Genomic DNA, 6,009 nt, shown 5'->3' with positions numbered 1-6,009 from the left:
CGTTCAAGCACCTCGAAAGGTCCAACGAATCGAGGACTTAATTTTCCTTTCTTACCGAAGCGAACAACGCCTTTCTAAGGCGAAACTTTTAATAACACTTTGTCACCAACTTTGAATTCCAACGGCTTACGACGGACATCGGCGTAACTCTTTTGACGATCACGTGCCGTCTTAAGTCTTTCTCGAATTTGTAAAATCTTGTCGTTGGTTTCTTGGACTATCTCAGGTCCATATAATTGATTGTCTCCGGTTTCAGACCAACACACAGGCGTTCTACACTTACGACCATATAACGCCTCGAATGGTGCGGCTTGAATACTCGTGTGACAACTATTGTTATACAACCATATAACCCATATTGCATTGTTTTGTTGAGTCGTCTTCGGTAGTTTGGTAATGAAATCCATAGTAATTAACTCCAACTTTCATACAGGAAGTTCGGGCTGCTGAAACAATCCTGAAGGCTTTTGATGTTCAGCCTTGACTTGCAAACACGTCAAACATATCGCCACATGCGAAGCGACATCCCTTTTCATTCCATTCCACCAATAGTTTGCTTTGAGGTTATGGTACATTTTGTCGCTTACGGGATGCATCATGTACTTGGATTTGTGAGCTTCATTTAAAATTTTTTTTACGCAAATCTCCTACAATTGGTACCCAAATTCTATTACCGAGTCTAAGGATACCATCGTCACCTTTGACTAATGAGTCAATGGTGCCGTTGCGTTTTTTATCGGCGATTTGATTTTCATTGATTGCTTGAACTTGAGCAGATTTGATTTGTTCGAAAAGATCGACTTGAAGTTCTAGAAGTAATGCTCGAACTCTTTTCGGTTTCTCATGTTCTTTGCTACTTAAGGCATCGGCCACGACGTTGGCTTTGCCTTCATGGTAAACAATCTCGCAATCATAGTCATTGAGCATTTCCATCCATCGCCGTTGACGCATGTTAAGCTCTTTTTGATCAAAGATGTGTTTCAAGCTCTTATGATCAGTGTACACGGTAAACTTTACTCCATAGAGATAGTGCCTCCATATCTTAAGTGCAAAGATTATGGCGCCTAACTCTAGATCGTGAGTCGTATAGTTCTTTTCGTGTACTTTGAGTTGACGAGAGGCGTAAGCGATTACTTTCTTACGTTGCATTAGTACACATCCCAAGCCCGAGTGAGATGTGTCGCTAAATACTACAAAATCCTCCGTACCTTCTAGCAAAGCCAGTATAGGTGCTTGGGTGAGTTTTTGTTTAAGTATATCGAACGCCTCTTGTTGCTTCGTTCCCCATTCATACTTGATATTCTTACAAGTTATGGAAGTTAAGGGAACGGCGATACGAGAAAAGTTTTCGATGAATCTACGGTAATAGCCGGCCAAACCTAAGAAACTTCGAATCTCGGTTGGCGACTTTGGGACCTCCCATTTAGAGACAGCTTCAATCTTAGCGGGGTCCACTTGAATATCGTTGACATTGATGATGTGACCAAGAAATTGCACCTCATGCAACCAGAACTTGCATTTCGAGAACTTAGCGTACAACTTCTCGGTCCTGAGAATTTCAGGCAAATTTCGGAGATAGACATCGTGATCAGCCTTTGACTTAGAATAAATAAGTATGTCGTCGATGAATACGATAACAAATTTATCCAAGTAAGGCTTGCAAATACGGTTCATCATGTCCATGAACGCAGCTGGGCATTAGTAAGTCCAAACGGCATAACAGTGAACTCATAATGTCCATACCTTGTTCGAAAAGCAGTCTTTGGATTATCTTCATATTGAACTTTGAGTTGGTGATAGCCGGAACGAAGATCGATTTTAGAAAAGAAGCTAGCACCTTGAAGTTGGTCAAAAAGGTCATCGATACGAGGGAGTGGATATCGGTTTTTTATTGTAACTTTGTTCAACGCACGATAATCGATACACTTTCGCATGGAACCATCCTTCTTTTTGACGAATAGAATTGGCGCTCCCCATGGTGACGAACTAGGTCGAATGAAACCTTTCTCAAGTAGCTCGTCAAGTTGTTTCTTTAACTCCATCATTTCGGTTGGCGCTAAACGATACGGAGCTTTGGCGATCGGAGCAGTATCAAGAATAAGATCAATCCTAAACTCTACTTCACGATCGGGAGGGATTCCGGGAAGTTCATCAGGAAAGACATCAGAAAAACTGGAAACAATAGGAACGTCTTTAATTTCTTTTGGCTTGGACTCTTCAGTGACGTAGGCCATGAATGCGCGGCATCCTTGATTCAAACATTTGTTAGCTCTAATCATAGAAATTATGCTAACTTGGCCAGCGTCTTTGTCCCCTTCAATTCGAATTGTTCGTTTATCGGGGGCTTGAAGTTCAACAGTTTTGCTATTGTAGATGATACGAGCATGGTTATTGGATAACCAATCCATACCAAGTACAATATCAAAACCAACCAGACTCATGGGTAATAAACAGATAGGCAGGATATAACCAGCTAAAAGAATTTTTCCGTTTTCAAGGGCTTCGGAGATCTTAACGATTTCGCCACTAGCAGTTTCGACGCTTAGAGTTTTATCTAATTTTGTTAATGGTTCGTTTAATAGACTACAGAAACTATAATCTATAAAACTTAAATTTGCACCCGAATCAAATAAAACTCTAACATAGGTGTCGTTGACTAGAAACGTACCGGTAATGGTTTCCGGCATGTCTGCGGCTTTCTTTGTGTCAAGTACGAAGACTCGAGCGTTTCCCTTCTTGTTTTGGCCACTTCCACCCGCACCACCAGAAGTGGGTTTGTTCTTTGGGCACTCGAAACTTAAATGGCCCATCTCCTTGCAATTGTAACAAGTCATCTTCTTCTTCCAGCAGTCGGCAGCCGCATGACCCATGCGGTTGCATGATTCACACACTTTAGGAGGCGGGGCGAAATGGCATCGACCCTTGTGATACCTCCTACATGTCTTGCATGGCATAGAGTTGTTTCGGTTTACGCCTTTGCCTTTGAAGTTGGAACTTCCTCCAGTCCTTCCTTGAGCAGTTGTTGTTGTTACCTTCTTGTCCTCTTCTTTGTTGCGGACCATGCCACCCATCAAGTAACCAGCCAACTCCAAAGCAGGTCAGCGGTTTGAGGCAAGTGAGACCTCACCATGTCGTGGATTTCCCGGGGTAGTCCCCATATGTATCTTGTAACTTTGCTGGACTCTGGGTTAACCAGCTGGGGAACATGGCGACAGTACTAAAGGAATTTAGTATTGTACTCACGAAGATTTGTCCCCACAACCTTATGATTGAGGAATTTCGTTTGGATTTGATCGGTTTCGTGCATGGGACAAAACTTTCCCATCACCATGGCCTTAAACACATCCCATGCCAGGCCATATATCACGTATCTTCCCTTACTCATCAACAACGTATTCCACCACTCATGTGATTCTTCTTTAAACATCAGGGCGGAATATTGGATCTTCTCCTCCTCGGAGCACTTGCTTGTTATAACAATTCTTTCCATTTCCTCAAGCTATCTCACGGTTGTGATGGCTCCTTTGTCACCATGGAACTCTTTCGGTCCATAGTATTTGAAATCTTTAAACGAACACCCACTTATCTTGAGTTTCTTGAACTCACGTCTAACTCCACCATCAGCGTTAGACTTATGCACACTTTCCTCGACATGAGATGGGTTCGGACGAGATTTTTCAGATTTTCGAGAGGGATGAACAGAAGGATTAACAGATCGGGAATGTTTGGATTGTCTAGATTGAGATCTAAACTCGGATTCTTCCCTAACAGCTTTCTTAATCATCATTTGAATTTTATTTATGTACTTTTCGGGAATTTCTTCCTCTCGTTCATTCACATTCTCGGGGCCTTTCCCCTTGCCTTTTGTTTCTTTCTCTTTACGAGCATTCTCGTTGTTGTTACTTTGTTCAGACATATTTCTTTTTCTTTTTCAACTAAGTATGAAAATTTTAACAATATTTCTTTTATTAAACACTTATTTTATTACACACACACACACACATATATATATATATCACATGAGATATATATATTTATTTTATATTACACATAAGTATATATATCGTTCCAACGATATATATAGTTCGCCCTATCATTACATAAGAACGTTTCATACGTTCTTTTATTCATTACATAACATAGATAATCTACATTATACACATAACTTCACATGGCCACCATCTTTAGTTCTTCATGAACTTCTTCACAACCTTCGTTAGTTTGTTGCACTTACGATGGAGTGTTTCTCCCACCTTCTTCTTTTTCTTTTCTTTTTCTTCCACCTTCTTCCTCCAATCGTCGGTTTCGTGTAAGGCAAGATCCAAGTGCTCTTCTTACGATTGTGGGACTACGTTGGGGTATCCATACTGTGGAGGTGGGTCGTGGTAACCCAGCGTCACCATCTCGTAGTGATTCCTTGGTTCTGGATACGGAACATAATCCATGTCGGATGAAAGGTAGAGGTATGTCTTGGCAGCTCGGTTTTGCTCACGAATCTCATCATCTTGTTCTTGAATTGAGGGAATTTCACCTTGGAATGGTGGGAAGCTTGACGAAGCTTGTTTCTTGAGTTTCTCAAGGTATTGCACATATGGATCAACGGAACCATAGCTTGGATTTTGGGAAGTGAGTGATCCTTCTATTGAGCTTGCCATCTCGTTGGGATTCTCAGGATGCTCTTCTTCCGGTCCTTCTTTAGACTCTTCCTCGGGTTCCTCTTCTTCTTCGGGATTTTCCTCCTCTTCTGGTTCCTCTTCCTCTTCCGGTTCCTCTTCTTCTGGTTCATCTTCCTCCATGGGTTGTGTAGTCTCCATGTTTATTAGGGGCATTTGGAAACTTTCAAAAGACATCATAATCCTCATTTTGAGCTTTCGAGATGGCCCTTCGTTATTGTTTGGTTGAGAATTGACTTCATTAAAAGTGGAGCTTCCGGTTTACCATCGACATGGGTCGGAGTGACATTGCATCCAGTCAGAGGATGGGGATCTTGGTTCTTCCTTGATAGATATGTTGGAAAGGAAAGCATATGACGGATGAGGATTCGGTAAGTATCCAGTTGGATAATTGTTGGTACATGATGTCAGTAGTTCAGTATCTAGTGTCTGTAATCGTGTTATTTGGATTTGTATTGATGTTTAAGCGAACTTGTCTCACAAGTTCGCCTGATATAGGCGAACTTGTGGAACATGCGAAGTTAGTGACAACTTCGCCTAAACATGTTAGGCGAAGTTGTCGTATGATATATAGGTTAGCCTACGGGTTATTTGAAAATCAAGTTTTCAGTACGTGTAATCGGTGATCGTATATCACGTGTTATTAGTTGCAATACAACGTGTTTTTTGAGTATTGTAACGTGTGTTTGCTTGTGTTTAACGTATATCGATTCTACGCTCGTATCGTCTTACGTAGGGATTCCGCACCTACGTAGAACGAGATATTTCCGTGTAGATTCGGCTGGGAACCTACAATTGGTATCAGAGCTTTTGCTCGTGATTGTGTGGTTCGGGATTATCACACGGGTGTAGAAATCGTTCCGTTCGACTAATCGCGGAACGAGTTTACGTTGGAATACCGAGTTTTTGTGTACTACTCACCTCACTCCACCAAAAACAACCCATTACACCTTCGCATACCTCGCAAAACGTCAAAATCAAACCTGCAAAAACGTTGTGTTAATCAGGCGAAGTTGCCGCCACTGTTTGTAGGGTTTAGGCGAAGATATAAGTTTAAGCGAAGTTATTAACAACTTCGCCTACCTCACAAGTTCGCTTAACTTAAGCGAAGTTATCTGCAACTTCGCCTAATCAGGCGAAGTTGAGAAGAAGCGAAGTTAAGAATTCAAGCGAAGTTAAGACTTAAGCGAAGTTAAGTTTAACTTCGCCTATTGGTACTGTTCTGAATAATTTAACATTTTTTGTTTGTTTCTTTGAGTGTTCGTTCGTATTTCCTCCAAAGATGACTTCTATAAATATTACGAAACTGGTGAAAATGAAGGTGGAAGCAGGTTCA

This window comes from Bidens hawaiensis, unplaced genomic scaffold (genome assembly GCF_021521415.1).
Source record: "Bidens hawaiensis isolate Kalapana, Puna unplaced genomic scaffold, B.hawaiensis_p1.1 tig00020528_1, whole genome shotgun sequence".
NCBI lineage: Eukaryota > Viridiplantae > Streptophyta > Magnoliopsida > Asterales > Asteraceae > Bidens > Bidens hawaiensis.
The sequence above is the reverse complement of the archived record's forward strand: the minus strand, read 5'-3'. Positions refer to the sequence as shown.